The 16,630-nt window shown below is 37.7% G+C and overlaps 1 protein-coding gene across 1 annotated transcript in view; it reads right to left on the bottom strand.

Annotated features, from left to right (window-relative positions):
• Positions 1 to 16,630, bottom strand: part of LOC103201111 (myosin VIIA and Rab interacting protein) — a 604,027-nt gene that overhangs the window by 24,771 nt on the left and 562,626 nt on the right. The window lies entirely within an intron of this gene.

The raw sequence follows: 16,630 nt of genomic DNA, 5'->3' as shown, positions 1-16,630 counted from the left end.
ACTTATTGATAGCATGAGGTCTTGCCACCCCTCTCATTATCAGCTATACCCCTTCCAACTTTTCTGCAAGGAAAAATAATGATAAAATAGTACAAATTATATGGTGTCAGCTATGTAAATTGCGGATTTTGTCTGGTGACTATAAAAAGGAAAGAAGACCAAGTAAAAAAAACAACAAAAACAAGTCATGATGGGGTTTCTGCAATAAACATTTCAGTTGGCCTTTAGTAGTTGAAAAAAATTCAGAAATTTTGAGTGAATTCTCTCTGATTAATTACCTTCTAAGAGCCCTGTGGACAGGCTGGTGGGTTCGAACTGCTGATCTTTGGGTTAGCAGCCAAGCACCTAACAAGTATGCCACCAGGCCTAATTTTAAATGGCCTAATTGACAGAGAAAGATGTAGCAGTCTGCTTCCATAAGATCCAGCCTTGAGGGGAAGTTCTACTCTGTCCTATAGGGTCACTATGAGAATTACCTTCTGCTTGACTGAAACAAGTTAAGAGAATTAAAATGAATCTGAACTCTGTAGTATGAACATTGTCACTTCTTAAAAGATAGTGATGTTAAGAGAAGATGCTAAATCTATTTCTCTGTCAATTAGGCCATTTAAAATATTTGAGATAAAGGAAAAGAAATATTTTGACCTCCAAGTTTATAAGGTAATTCCCATGAAAGGGGGCACACAAAGTAAATTATTGGAATAATTTAGAGTAAGGGATGCTGGACAGGGTGAATGAAACAAATGCTTCCTCAGCTTAATAATGTGATAAAACAACCGACAACACAGGAAACAAGATGTATCTAAAGGTAATTACTTACAGAGAGGTTCTTAAGGTTTTCTAATCATGTAAGAATGAGAATTCCAAAACACTTAATTGTGCTTATGGAGAACCTGTACATAGACCAAGATTCTGTAGTTCTAACAGAACAAGGGGATACTGCATAGTTTAAAAATTAGGAAAGCTGTATGTCAGGATTACATCCTTTCACTATACTTAATCTGTATGCTGAGCAACTAATCTGAGAAGCTGGACCACATGAAGAATGCAGCATCTAGAGTGGAGGAAGAATCATTAACAACCTGCGATATGCAGGTAATACAGCCGTTCTTGCTGAAAGTAAAGACGACTTTGAAGCACTTGCTGACAGAGATTGAAGACTATAGTCTTCAGCATGGATTATACCTCAACATAAAACCAAAATCCTCACAACTGGACCAATAAGCAATATCATGATAAAGGAAGCAAAGATTGAAGTTGTCAGGGATTTCATTTTACTTGTATTTACAATTAACACCCATGGAAGCAGCAATCAAGCAGCCCAGTTGTCATACTGCACTGACATACTGGGCAACTCCACTGCAAAAGACCTCTTTAAAGTGTTAAGGAGCAAAGATGCCACTTTGAAGACTAAGGTGAGCCCACCCCAAGCCATGGTATTTTCAGTCACCCAATGCTTGTGAAAGCTGGACAATGACTAAGGAAGATGGAAGAAAAGTTATTGCCTTGGAATCATGGTGTTGGAGATGAATACTGAAAATGCCATGGACTTCCAGAAGAAGGAACACATATGTCTTGGAAAAAGTACAACTGGAATGCTCCTTAGAAGGCAGAATGGCTAGACTTTGTCTCACCTTTGGTCTTGTTGCTAGAGGAACCATTCCCTGGAGAAGGATACCATGCTTGGTAAAGTAGAGGGTCAGTGAAAAGGGTCAGTGAAAAAGGTGAAGACCCTCAGTAAGATGGATTGACACAGTGGCTGTATTGGGCTCGAGCACAGCAGGGATTGTGAGGATGGCACAGGACTGGGCATTGTCTTGTTCTGTAGGACACAGAGTCACTATGAATCAGAGCCAACTCAATGGCACTTAATAACAATAACAACAAAACAGGTAATTACAGAAATTCTGAGTTGATCTGAATGAAATGTGTGAGGCTTTTAAAAGTTCCTTTAACTGGAGTTAAAAATGTAACAGAGTTGAGGATGAGCCAAAGCTTATCTGCCCAAGTCCTGTGCATCGTTGGTACTGGGTGATGCTGAGTGTTGGAGAGGAGTGGAAAGGACCCTGAGTTCTTCCTACTGTCAATCCCTTGCCATCACATCATCTCTGTTAAAACTGTTGATTTTATGGCCTTCATGAACTACTACCTCCCTTACCATGAGATTAGACCAGAAGAAATGGATGGTTCCCAACTACTTTAACTGAACATTTTGATCAGGGATGTAGATGGATTTTGATCAAAAGGAGAAAAATTGTGGAATGGAACTTCAAATTCTTATTGGAAACTGACTTATTAGACACTAGACACATTGAGACTGGAAAAACATCAAAATCTATTGCTTGGGAACAACTTTTAAACCTTGAACCAAATCTATTCTATAAATTCATCTTTAAACTAAACAGTTTAGCCACACACACACACACAACCCTGGAAATTTTACAAAACATTTCTCAGTGCAGCAAAGGCAGGTTCAGGAAGCTATATGGTTGGCTGAAAATAAATTTGACTGTGGCTCACCAGGCACAATTAGTTGTGTGGTAGGAGCTTCCAGAGTGACTGACATGCTGAATGTCACATCAATTATACAGGGGTCCTGAATCAAACATTTGCTGGTAACCACCACATTTCAGTTTGCCTTTTGTTTTATATTTCTTTGTCATATGCTGAGTATTAGAGAAATTGTTTCCAAAAGCTCTTCACAATTTAATTATAGCCATTTGTTGTCTTCAAAATAAGAAACAATTATTTATTGTCATATGATAGAAATATTTCAAAGCTATTTGAGTGCTGAAATTATTTTTTTAAAAAATCTTAATTTTGAAGTTGAAAAACTTCTCTTCACTTCAGAAGGGAAGAAAAATTGGGATGGGAAGCAGTGAGAGAAAAGGCAGGGCCATTTTCACTGTTTTAGATATTATACTTTTCCCTATCAACACCAAAAATAAAAAAAAAAGTAAAATTATTTTACTAAGATTTTGAATATAAACTTACAATTTTTCACAATGAAACAAAACTTGGAATTATTAAGTGTAATGAATCATTTAAATGTGGCTATGGCTAAATATAATTTGGCATAATTTTGGTCTCAGCATTTTGATTTTACCAGAAACACTCAAAGCTCAATATCATCACACCCTATGACTGTATCAGCCTAATAGCACCTTGCTGCTTATGTCTTCAATGTGGTCATCTGCTAATGTTCCTTGTTTTTTCTGCCAAGACAGAACATTATGAAATAGCTCCGAGCCCTCAGCAAGGCCAAGACATTCATCTTTCACTTTGTGTTCCCTAAAAACCTGCTTTCCTGGCAACAAAGAGGAGGAGAGATTCAGTGGTTTGGCACCGACACTTGCCAAGCAGGGAATATGGCCAAACCAATGGCGCCTAAAGGACTGGAGGAGGAGAGTGCTGGATGGTGATGCTGATGATCTTGGTGATGATAAAGACTTATTTATTCAGCCAGGCCCTGAGCCAAAGTTTTAGGTGACTTATATCATTGAACACTCACAGCCACCCTTGAGAATAGGTACTATTATCATCGCTGTGTTAAAGAAGAGAACATTATGACCTAGGTAAATTAAGTAACTGTTCCAAGGTCTCAAAGGTAGGAAGTGGTAGAACCTGGATTTGAGTTCACAGGGCTGATGTCAGATCCCACACCTTTCTGTACTCTGCCCTGTGATAAAGGACATTAACCTTGGTTGGAACATCACGATGTTTTACATTTTGAAGTTTACCTTATAGGACTAGAATTGTTTTAAATACTCATGACTCTGTTGCTGGGTTGAAATAACAAAATAAACAAACATGCTATTTAATTAAAATGTTATTCTAGCATTTTAAAAAAAGTGACCCACTTACAATTTAAACCTCAAATTGCTTACTTGGTTAAGGTTCACTTTTGGAGAGACCTATGGTTACCATGTCCAAGCAATCTGTGTCTTACTCAAACTCTAGTCACCAATGACTAGATGACTCCATTGACTTGCTTCTGGTTTCAACAAATCTTTCTCAGTGATTCAAGGAATGACAATAGTTGTTTAATTAAGGAAAGAGTATGTGGTCAGACACATTAGGGCAAGTAACATTAAACAGATTTCTTTACTACAGGACTTCATGGTGTCTTTAATATATTAATAAGTATCTCAATTTTCCTGGATAATTGAGCATACAGAGTCCTCAAACTTATTTGACCTTACAGTATTTTGTTGAACTTGGGTTTCATGAAATATATAGGTGACTAAAGTTAGACAGTAACTGATACTCTTTCTTTTCTTGCTCTCTGAGGGCTGAGAACCACCTGAGTAACCATGATCACATCCATGTGCTGTGGGGCATGTTCAGGAGCCTTGAGAACGAAGACTTACATTCTGTGCCTAGTCCTCAATTCTGTAGCAGAACTAAAAGGAAAATTGGGCTGGTCCCTCCACTGCCTCTGGGAGGGCAATTAGGAACAGAAGGCTGCCTCTATCATTTAGCAAAGATGAAAATGAAGTCATCATCAGATGGGGGTCAGGAGGAGGAAAGAGAGAGCCAACTTTATCCCTCATACTCATGACCCTGTTATACCTACCTGGTGTCCTGCCCAAGTTCTGAGAATGTTCATTCTGATTGACCCCAGATCCATTTTCTATATTTCTTTGCTATGCTCTCTGTTGCCTGTCAGTTTGGCCTACATGAACTTCACCAGGGTCCCCTTGCTGGCTGGAATTGGTGTCACCAATGGGATGCACCAATAGGAAATCAATTACAGGAGAAGAAAGATGAGATTTCTTCTCTTACTCTCTCCCTGTGTGGGCACCAGGGTACCAATGGTGCCTCTGCTTCCATGATTGACTCCTGCTGGGAGCCAATCCAAGATGGCTCCTGCTTTGCAGCCCTCTTCTAAGCTTCAGCTCTTCCTGGGCTCTGGCTCCACTTCCTATGATTGATAACAGCTTCCTGCTATTGCTACTCTCTGTTGCTGCAGCATCCCTTATTGTTCCTTTAACTGTGCCTACCAACCAACCAGTTGCCATTGAGTCGACTCTGACTCATGAGAATTGTGCTCCACAGGGTTTTCAATGGCTTATTTTTCAGAAGAAGATCACTAGGCTTTTCTTCAGGTGCCTTTGGGTAGACAAACTTCCAGGGACGCCTTAAACTTGCCTATATCTCAGCCTGCGATTAAAACTAGTTGCAGGAGTTTTGGGTCCAAGATGGCAAACTAGGCAGATATACTATCCAGCCCCTGTACAATAAAAAAAAAAAAAAAAAAAACAGGGAAAACAGCTATGGATGACAATCCTGGATCCCAGAGCTTCAGAGGAAATGATAAAAGAAATAGATCAAATAGAGATGAGAGGAAGAGACTAAAAACAGTGAACAAAGACATTGCTAACTGTCACTGCATGGCCATTTTGAATTACTGCAAATAGTATTCCAGTTGGAGCAAGAACAAGATAACCAGCTCCACTTTGCCCAGGACTGCACCACACAGGTGATGAGGGAGGTGTGCCCAACTCATAGTGACCCCTCCTTGGGTTTCTGAGGCAGTATCACTACAGAAGTAGATTGCCCAGTCTTCCTTCTGATATGTCCAGTCATATGATCTACTATGCCAGGAATGACAAATTGAAGAGGAATGGTGTGGGCTTCATCATCACAAAGAATGTATCAAGATAATCCTGAAGTACAGCACTGTCAGTGATAGAATAACATCCATACACCTACAAGGAGAACTAGTTAATACTACTATTATTCAAATTTATGCACCAACCACCAAAGCCAAAGATGAGGAAATTGAAGGTTTTTACCAACTTCTACAGTCTGAAATTGACCAAACATGTAGTCGAGATGTGTTGATTATCACTGTGATTGGAATGCAAAAGTTGGAAAGAAAGAAGAATCACCAGTAGTTGGAAAATATGGCCTTGGTGATAGAAATAACATTGGAGATTGCATGACAGAATTTTGCAAGACCACTGACTTACTCATTGCAAATACCCTTTTTTCAAAAACAAACATAGACTTCACCAGATGGAGTATACAGGAATCAGATTGACTACATGTGTGGCAAGAGGCAATCGAAAACTCAATATCTTCAGCCAAAACAAGGCCAGGAGCTGATTGTGGACCAGACCATCTACTGCTCATATACAAGTTTAAGTTGAAGCTGAAGACTATTAAAAGAAGTCCACAAGAGCTAACATATGGCCTTGATTATATCCCCACTGAATTTAGAGACCATCTAAAGAACAGATACAACACCAACGACTGAATACCAGAATTGTGGGATGACATCAAGAACATCATCCATGAAGAAAGCAAAAGGTCATTAAAAAGACAGGAAAGGAAGAAAAGACCCACATGGATGTCAGAAGAGACTCTGAAACTTGCCTTTGAACAGAGAGTGGCTAAAGCAAATGAAAGAAATGACAAGATAAAAGAGCTGAAGAGAAGATTTCAAAGAGCAGCTCGAGAAGACAAAGTCAGTTACTATGAAATGTGCAAAAACTTGGAGTTAGAAAATCAAAAGGGAAGAACATGCTCGGCATTTCTCAAGCTGAAAGAACTGAGGGAAAAAAAAATAAGCCTCAAATTACAATATTGAAAAATTCCATGGGCAATATATTGAATGATGCAGGAAGCATAAAAAGAAAATGGAGGAATACACAGTCACTGTACCAAAAAGAATTGGTTGATGTTATCCATTTCAGGAGGTGGCATATGATGAAGAACCAATGGTATTGAAGTAAGAAGTCAAAGCTGCAGTGAAGGAATTGGCAAAGAACAAGGCTCCAGGAATTGACGGAATACCAACTGAGATGTTTCAACAAATGGATGCCACGCTGGAGGCACTCAGTTGTCTATGCCAAGAGATTTGGAAGACAGCTACCTGTCCAACTGACTGGAAGAGATCCATATTTGTACCCATTCCAAAGAAAGGTCATCCCACAGAGTGTGGAAATTATCAAGTGGTATCATTAATAGCACATGCAAATAAAATCTTACTGAAGATAATTCAAAAATGGTTGCAGCAGAATGTTGACAGAGAACTTCCAGAACTCCAAGCTGGATTCAGAATAGGACGTGGAATGAGGGATATCATTGCTGATGTTAGATGGATCTTGGCTGAAAGCACAGAATACAAGAAAGATGTTTACTTGTATTTTATTGACTATGCAAAAGCATTTGATTGTGTGGATCATAACAAATTATGGATAACATTGAGAAGAATGAGAATTCCAGAACACTTAATTGTGTTCATGAGGAACCTGTACATAGACCAGGAGGCTGGCATTCCAACAGAACAAGGGGATACTGCATGGTTTAAAATCTGGAAGGGAGTGTATCAGGGTTGTATCCTTTCACCATACTTATTCAATCTGTATTCTGAGTAAATAATCTGAGAAGATGAATTATATGAAAAAGAACATGGCATCAGGATTGGAGGAAGACTCATTAAAAACCTGCATATGCAGATGACATAACTTTGGTTGTTGAAAGTGAGGATGACTTGAAGCACTTACTGGTGAAGATTGAAGAATACAGTCTACAGTAAGGATTACACCTCAGTATAAAGAAAATGAAAATCCTCACAACTGGACCAAGAAGTAGCATCACAATAAATGGAGAGAAGATTGAAGTTGTCAAAGACTTCATACTACTTGGTTCTACAATCAAGGGCAATGGAAGCAGCAGTCAAGACATCAGATGACGTATTGCACTGGGCAAATCTGCTGCAAAAGACCTCTTTCAAGTGCTAAAGGACAAAGATATCTCCTTGAAGACTAAGGTGCACCTAACCCAAACTATGGTATTTTTAGTCACCTCATATGTGTGTGAGAGCTGGGCAGTGAATATGGAAGCCCAAAGAAGAGTTGATGCTTTTGAGTTGTGGTGTTGGCAAAGACTACTGAAACTTCCATGGACTCTCTGGAGAACTAACAGGTCTGTCCTGGAAGAGGTGCAGCCGGAATGCTCCTTGGAAGTGAGAATGGCCAGACTTCATCTCTCCTACTTTGGTCATGTTGTCAGAAGGGACCATTCCCTAGAGAAGAATATCATGCTTGGTAAAGTAGAGGATCAATGCAAAAGGGGAAGGCCCTCAACAAGATGTATTGACACAGTGGCTGCAATGATGGGCTCAGGTATAGCAAGGATTGTGAGGCTGGCACAGAACTGGGCAGTGTTTCATTCTGTTGTACAGGTTGCTCTGAGTTCGTGAACATTTCTTCATGTGTTTGTTGGCCGCCTGAATATCCTCTTTGGTAAAGTGTCTATTCATGCCTTCTGTCCATTTTTTTTTTTTTTTTCAAATTGCATTGTTTGCCTTTTTTGGTGTTGTATTGAGGTGTTGGGAGTTTTCTATAAATTTTAGAGATAATTGCCTTGTCAGATATGTCATTGCTGAATATTTTTTCCCAGTCTGTAGGTTCTCTTTTGACTCTTTTGGAGAAGTCTTTGAAAGGACATACAAATTTAATTTTTAGAAGGTCCCATTCATCTAGTTTATCTTCTGCTGTTTGTGCATTATGCTTAATAGTCTATTTATGCCACATATTAGGGCCCCTAAATTTGCTCCTATTTTCTCCTTGGGGAACTTTATACTTTTAGGTTTTACATTTAAGTCTTTGTTCCATCTGGAGTTAGTTTTTGATATGGAATGAATCTTGTTTCATTTTTCTGCAAATGGATATCCAGTTTTGCCAGCACCATTTGTTAAGGAGACCATCTCTTCCCCATTTAAATGATTTCAGTCCTTTGTCAAAAATCAGCTGACCATAGGTCAATGGATTTTTTGCTGGGTTCTCAATTCTTTTCCACTGGTCTGTGTGTCTGTCTTTGTACCAGTACCAGACTGTTATACTACTGTGGCAGTATAGTAGGTTTTGAGATCCGGCAGTGTTCTTCTTCAATAGTGCTTTGGTTATCTGAGGTCTCTTTCCTTTCCATATAAAATTACTGATTGTTTTTTCCATATCCTTAAAGAATGCTGATGGGATCTGGATTGGGATTGCACTGAATGTATGGATTGCTTTGGGTAGAACTGACATTTTCACAATGTTCAATCTTCCTATCCATGAGCATGGTGTATGTTCTTCCATTTATGTCGATCTCTTATGGTTTCTTGGAGTAGTGATTTGTAGTTTTCTTTGTACAGGTCTTTTGTGTCCCTGGTAAGATTTGTTCCCAGGCATTTTATTTTTTTGTAGCTATTCTAAATGGTGGGAGCTCTGGTGGCATAGTGCCTAAGGCATTTGACTGCTAACCAAAAGTCTGGTGGTTCAAACACACCAGCCACTCCTCAGAAGGAAGATTGAGCAATCTGCTTCTGTAGTGATATCACCTCAGAAACCCAAGGAGAGGTCACTGTGAGTAGAATCTGACTCGATGGCAGTGAGTCTGGTCAGTCTGCTTTATTGTAAATGGTACTGATTTCCTTATTTCCATTTCAGCAATCTCTTTGCTGGTATAGAGGAATCCAACTGATTTTTTGATGTTGATCTTGTATCCCACCACTAAGTTCCAGTAGACTGTTACTTTTTTACTCTTGAGTTTTCTATGTATAGGATCATATCATCAGTAAATAGGGATAGCTTGACTTCTTCCTTACAAATTGGGATGCCTTTGATTTCTCTTTCTTGCCTTATTGCTCTGGCTAGGACTTCCGATATAGTGTTGAATAGAAGTGGTGATAGAGGGCATCCTTGTCTGGTTGCTGTTCTCAAGACTTTCAGTCTCTCTTCATTGAGAATAATGTTGGCTGTTGGTTTTGCATAGATGCCCTTTATTATGTTGAAGAATGTGTCCTATTTTGCTGAGAGTTTTGATCAGGAATGGATGTTGGATTTTATCAAATGCCTTTTCTGCATTGATTGATATGATCATGTGGTTATTTCTTTTGTTTTATTTATGTGCTGGATGACATTGATTATTTTTCTAATGTTGAACCATCTTTGCATAGCTGGTATGAACCCTACTTGGTCATAATGTATTATTTTGATAAGTTGTTGGAGTCTATTGTCCAGGATTTTGTTGAGGATATTTGTGTCTATATTCATGAGGGATATTGGTCTGTAGTTTTCCTTTTTAGTGATGTCTTTGCCTGATTTTGGTATCAAGGTTATGCTTGCTTCATAGACTGAGTTAAGGAGGATTCCATCCTTTTCTATGTTTTGGAATAGTTTGAGTAGGATTGTTATCAGTTTTTCTCTGAACATTTGGTAGAATTTGCCAGTGAAACCATCTGGGCCAGGGCTTTTTTTGTTGGTAATTTTTTTACGACCTGTACAATTTCTTCTTTTGTTCAGATTTTCCACTGGCAGATTTTCTCTGTTAGTTTAGGTAAGTAGTATGTTTCTAGAAATCTATCCATTTCTTCTAGGTGTTTGAATTTTTTGGAGTATGTTTCTGAATATTATCCTGATACTATCCTTTGGATTTCTGTTGGTTCTGTTGTGGTATCACTTAATTAATTTCTTATCTGTGTTGTTGGTATTCTCTCCCTCTTTTCCTTTGTTAAATTTGCCAGTGGTTTGTCAATTTTATTAATCTTTTAAAAGAACAACTACTAGTCTTGTTGCCTTGTTGCTTTTTTTCCTCATGTCTTTCTATTTTCTGTTTCACTTATTTCTGCCTGAATCTATATTATTTCTTTGCTTTTGCTGACTGTAGGCTTTTTTTTTTTTTTCCTGCTCTTTTTCTAATTGTTGGAGATGTTGGTTTAAAGTGTTGATTTTGGCTCTTTCTTCTTTTTTGATGTGCGCATTTATTGCTGTAAGTTGGCCTCTGATCACTGCTGTTGCTGTGTCTCAAAGATTTTGTTATGTTGAGTTGTCTTTCTCAATTGATTCAAGGAATTTTTTATTTTCATTTTTTTAAATTTCTTCTATTACCCAGCCATTTTCAAGGAGGGTGTTGTTCAGTTTCCATATGTTTGCTCTTTTTTTGTTGATCTTCCTATTGTTGATTTCTAATTTTATAGTATTGTGATATGAGAAGATGCTTTGCCGTATTTCAGTGTTTTAAAATTTATTAAGGCTTACTTTGTGGCCTAAAATATGGCCTATCCTGAAGAATGTTCCATGTGCACTGGAAAATAATGTATATTGTGCTATTGTTGGGTGAAGTGCTGTATAGATGTCTATGAAGTCAACTTGGTGGATTGTATTGTTTAGTTCTTCTGCATCTTTGTTGAGTTTCTTGCCAGTTGTTCTGTGATTGAAAGTTTTTTTGTGTATTAAAATCTCTTACTATGACTGTGGAGTCATCTATTTGTCTTTTCAATTATGTATTTTGGGACTCCTTAAGTGAGTTCATAGATATTATTGTTATATCCTCTTCTTCAATCAATCCTTTAATCATTATACATATCCTTCCTTGTCTCTTATGGTTGTTTTTTGTCATAAAGTCAATTTTACTAGAAATTAATATTGCCACTCCTGCTCTTTTATGGTTGCCATTTGCTTTATATTTTTCCAACCTTTGATTTTTAGTCTATTTTTGTCTTTCTGTCTAAGGTGTGTCTTTTGTAGACAGTATATTGATGGGTTATGTTTTCTTATCCAGTCTGCAACTCTCCATTTCTTGAGTGGTGCAGTTAATCCATTTACATTCAGTGTAATTATTGACAAGTATGAATTCATTGCTATCATTTGGTTATGTGTTTTTTTTTTTGTGGTGTTGCTGATTTTTTTTTTCCATTTAATTTTCTGTGCTGAGCTTGTTTAGTTTTAGTTTATGAATTGTGTTATCATTTCCTTTGTTGCTGTTGTTTTAGTATTTGCTAAATATTTGTGCTTGTCCTTTTTTAAATTTTGATGTGAAGTTTTATCATTTTTCTTTGAGGTTACCCTGTGATTTATAATTTTCTTCCCAAGTTTAGAACAGTCCATTCTATCTTGCAGTTTTCTTGACTTCGCTACCATTTAGAAGTTCTTCAACTATACAGCTTTTTCCCTCTTTGTAGTTATCCTCATTTGTCAGTTGATGTCCCTGGTTTACAATCTTGTAAATTTATTTACTTTGGATACTTCCATAACTGGATTGGTTTCTGAGTTATGTCATCATGTTTGTTAAGGGCTGGTTGTTTGCTGTTGTTAGTTCTCTATCCAAAGGACTCCCTTTAGCATCTCTTGTAAGGTCGGTCTGGTTTTAACAAATTCTCTTAATTTCTGCTGTCATAATTTCACCATCATATTTGAGGGACAGTTTTGCTGGGTATATAATTCTTGGTTAGACATTTTTTTTCTTTCCGGTTTTTTTTGTATACTATACCATTGATTTCTCAGCAGAAACCGTGCAGGTAATAAGGCAGAACTTCGTTTTATTGGTTGCCCTTTGTAGGTAACTTTTTGTTTCTACCATGCTGCTTTCAGGATTCTTTCCTTTGTTTTTGGTTTTGGTGAGTTTGGGGTTCATTGGACTTTTTGAGTGGATATAGTCTCATCTTTCATCATATCAGGGAAATTATCTTCCAACAAATCTTTAACTATTTTCTCTGTGGTATTTGTTTCTTCCTGTTCTGGAATTCTGATTACTCATAGCTTATTCCTTTTGTTGGTATCCCACATGAACTTTAGGCTTTCTTCATTTTGATCTTTTTTTCTGACTGATCCCTTTCCAAAGAACTATGGAGGCATTGTCTTCAATCTCATAAATTCTGTCTTACATTCATTCGATTCTACTTCTTTGCCCATTCAATGTGTTATTTATTTCTGAAAATTTAGTAGTATTCTGGATTTCTATCTGTATGTTTTGTATCATTTGTAATTTTTCATTTATTTTGTCATTTTGTTATTGCATTTTCTTTTGAAATTTTTCTAGGGTTTTGTCAATGTTTTCCTTCATCTGTCTCTCAATCTGTTGAACCAAACCAAAAAACCAACTGCCATGGAGTTGGATCCAACTCATAGTGACCCCTCCTTGGGTTTCTGAGGTGGTATCACTGTTGAAGTAGATTGCCCAACCTTCCTTCTGAGGAGTGGCTGGTGGGTTTGCATTGCTAGGCTTCTGGTTAACAGTCATATGCCTTAGGCACTACACCACCAGAGCTCCCCAATCCATTGAAGGTACCTAAATAAAATTCTTTTGCATTCCTTAGCAGGGAGTTCCAATGCTGGCTGCTTCCACCTCTGGGATGTGTTCTGGTCCTGTGTTTCTGTACTTTATCATCCCACTTCTTTGTGTGGACTGTGATGGTCTGTTGTCTCTGAAACATTGTGGCATTTTTGTGTTTAATATGTAGGAATGATTCACCAAAGATTTTCATCTTCATCATTTTGTTGGGATGTATTTGAGTAAGCAGGGTACTGTGCTCCTCTATTCACTAGTTGGTAGCATTTAGGCACTCACCACCTGTCTTCTTTCCAGTCTTCAGCCTCCTGTATGTCCCTGGCAAGAGTAGACTATTCTTAGGTCACTGGAATCTGAATGCGAATACTGTCATTTTATATATCCAAAATGGCCACACCCTCCAGACAGCTGAAAGTCCACAGCTCAATTTGTCTCCTTCTTTGCTGTTTCCCATTTTAGACATCAGCTACCAGGACAGTTGTCCATGCAGCCCTTGGCAAGCAGGGCCAACTTTTAGATTAATTCTCAGATCCTAACACCACTTAGAAATATTCATGCTGTCCGTGCCATCCAGATAGCTGACAGTCCACAGCTCCATTTGTCTCCTTATTCATTGTTTTCATTCAGATTCTTCTACTAGGTGGTGGTTAATCCTATATCCTTCCTTTCAAAGCTCAGGGCTCCAAGATCATCTTTATCTGTGTCAATTGGTTTCTTTTTTCTTTGTTTATGAGAGTCTGTATAGCTTTTCTGCCTATTCCACCATCTTACCAGAAGTCAGCAGTAAATTCTTACCAATTGATAATGACATTGAATGTAAATGGATTGAACACATCATCAAGAGACAGAGGGTAGCAGAATGGATAAGAAAACATGACCCATCAATATGCTGTCTACAAGTGACACACCTTAGACAAAAATAAGCTAAAAATCATAGGGCAGACAAACATGTATTAAGCAAATGGCAACCAAAATGGAGCAGGATTGGCAATATTAATTTCTTATAAAGGAGACTTTAAGGTGAAAACACAAAAGAGATAAGGAAGGACTTAAGATTAAAGGGTCAGTTGAACAAGAGAACATAACCACAATAAACACCTATGCACTCAATGAAAGAGACCTAGAGTTCATAAATCACACATTAACAAAATTGAAAGGAAAAATAGACAAATCCACAATAATAGTAGGAGACTTTAATATACACTTTAATATATATCATCAGCCAATTAGATAGAAAAAAAATTTTTAAAGAGAAACTAAATAACACCCTGCTTAAAAACTACTAGGTAACAAGAAATAAGGAATGAAAATACAACACAGGAAAATCTTTTGGATACAGCAAAAAAGAAATCAAAAAAAGAAAAAAATAATTAAAATCAACATCTTACCCTAAACAAACACCTCCAAATTCTAGAAAAAAGAGCAGCAGTCACAAGAAGAAAGCAAGTAATGAAGATTTGAACAGAAAGACATGAAACAGAAACAATAGAAAGAATCTACAAGACTAGAAGTTGATTCTTTGAAAGAATTAATAATATTGACAAACACTGGCCAATTTAACAACAGAAAAGAAGAAAAAGATGCAAATAACATGAATAAGAAATGAAATAGGTTATGCCATAAAAGGCACCTACTGAAATAAAAAGGATAATAACAGAATACTGTAAAGAACTGTACTCCAAAAAATTGAACATGTAGAAGAAACGGAAAAATTTCTAGAAACACACTACCAAGACTAATCTAAGACAGAAAATATGAGCAGACTTACCACAAAAGAAGAAATTGAACAAGGCATTAATAAAATAAAATAAAATCCTGCCCCAGACAGCTTCACTGGAGAATTTTACCAAACATTCAGAGAAGAGCTGACACCAATACTATTCAAACTATTTCAGAATATAGAAAAGGATGGAATCCTATTGAACTCATTCTATGAAGCAAGCATAACCCTGATACCAAAACCAGGCAAAGACATCACTAAAAAAGAGAAGCATGAACATAGATATAAAAATTCTCAACAAAATCCTTGCCAATAGACTCCAACAACATATCAAAAAAATAACATACCAGTTCCAATAAGATGGCAGAATAGACAGAAAGACTTCACAGACCCTCTTCAACAAAGAAAAGGGGAACCAATTAACACAGATACAGAAGATAATCCTGGAGCCCTGACCCTTGAAGGGAAGGATATAGAAGTGGACTAAACTCCAACTAGCAGGAGAATTTGCATGAAAACACTAAAAAAGGAGACATATGGAGCTGTGGTCGGGCAGCAATCCTGACAGCATAGACAGCTTGGATATTGCCGAGTGGTGGTAGGACCTAAGAATTAACCTAAAAATCGGCCCTGCTAGCCAGGGACTGCACGGAGGCAGTGAAGAGGACAGTGGGCTGAGCTGTGGAGTTTTGTCTGTCCGGAGGGTGCAGCCATTTTGAATGTTTACGAGAGGCTAGACCATATTGGATATTTAAAGTGACAGCATTCTCCCAGATTCCAGGGACTCAAGAACAGGCTCCACTTGCCAGTAACCCTGAAGACAATTTGGACCCCGGACAACTGGAAAGGTTCGACATTCCCCTTGTTACTCTTGTACTCCACACCCTCTTGGTGAACAGAGGTATGGCCATCCCTCACTCCCACCTACTTTTTTGGCCTACAGGAACTCCATCCCAGTCTGTGTGCTCAGATGAAGCTGGGTGCCCTGCCCTCCCCTGATTTTTTTTCTTTCTTCTTTTTTAGTTTGCTTATTTTTGTCTGTTTTAAAACTATTATTATTATTACTTTAGTCCTTTTTACTATTATTATTCTTTATTCTTCTAATCCCAGGTCCTAGTTTTCAGCTTTCCTAGTTTTCAGCTTTTTTTCTTTTCCCTGTTCCTGGTTGTAATTTTTTTTTTAATTCCTTTTGTGTGGTTAACCCCATTCCTTGTTTTTCTTGCTGCATTTTTCCCTTCATTATTCTCCTTCTCTACCTTTTTTTCTTTTATTGTCCTCTCCCCAGATATTGCAGGGCTTTTCTTCTTCTTTTTCCCTTTTTTTTAGTTACTGTTCCTGTGTGATTACATGGTGTATTTTTTATCCATGTTCTTTCACTTTTTTGATGGTTATTCAATTGTTATTTTTGTCTAACAGAGTGGAAGACAGCAACAGTCTCCATATGACAAAACTACACCCACACCTCCTGCAGTTTCACTTACTGAGTGAGAGCCACCACTTCCTTCTCCACTAATGGTAAACAAATACCTAGGAGCCTGACTCACCCTGGCTGCTCTTCACAGTTAACAGAGATATACAATAGATAATATATATAATATAACAATGCCACAATGTCTTGGAGACAACACACCATTACAGTCCACAGAAAGAAGCAAGATAAAGTGGTAGAAACAAGGGAGCAGGATACAGACCCAGAACACATCCCTGAAGAAGATGCAGCATTGGAACTCTCTGATAAGTAATTCAAAAGAATTATTATTTAGGTATCTTCAAAGGATTGATAGACAGATAAAGGAAAACACAGACAAAAACCTAGAAGAATTTTGGAAGAAAATACAAGAACAAAAT

The sequence above is a fragment of the Orycteropus afer genome, unplaced genomic scaffold (assembly GCF_000298275.1).
Source record: "Orycteropus afer afer isolate SDZICR_OR568_19922 unplaced genomic scaffold, OryAfe1.0 scaffold00142, whole genome shotgun sequence".
Taxonomy (NCBI): Eukaryota; Metazoa; Chordata; class Mammalia; order Tubulidentata; family Orycteropodidae; genus Orycteropus; species Orycteropus afer.
This window is presented reverse-complemented; position numbering and strand designations above follow the sequence as displayed.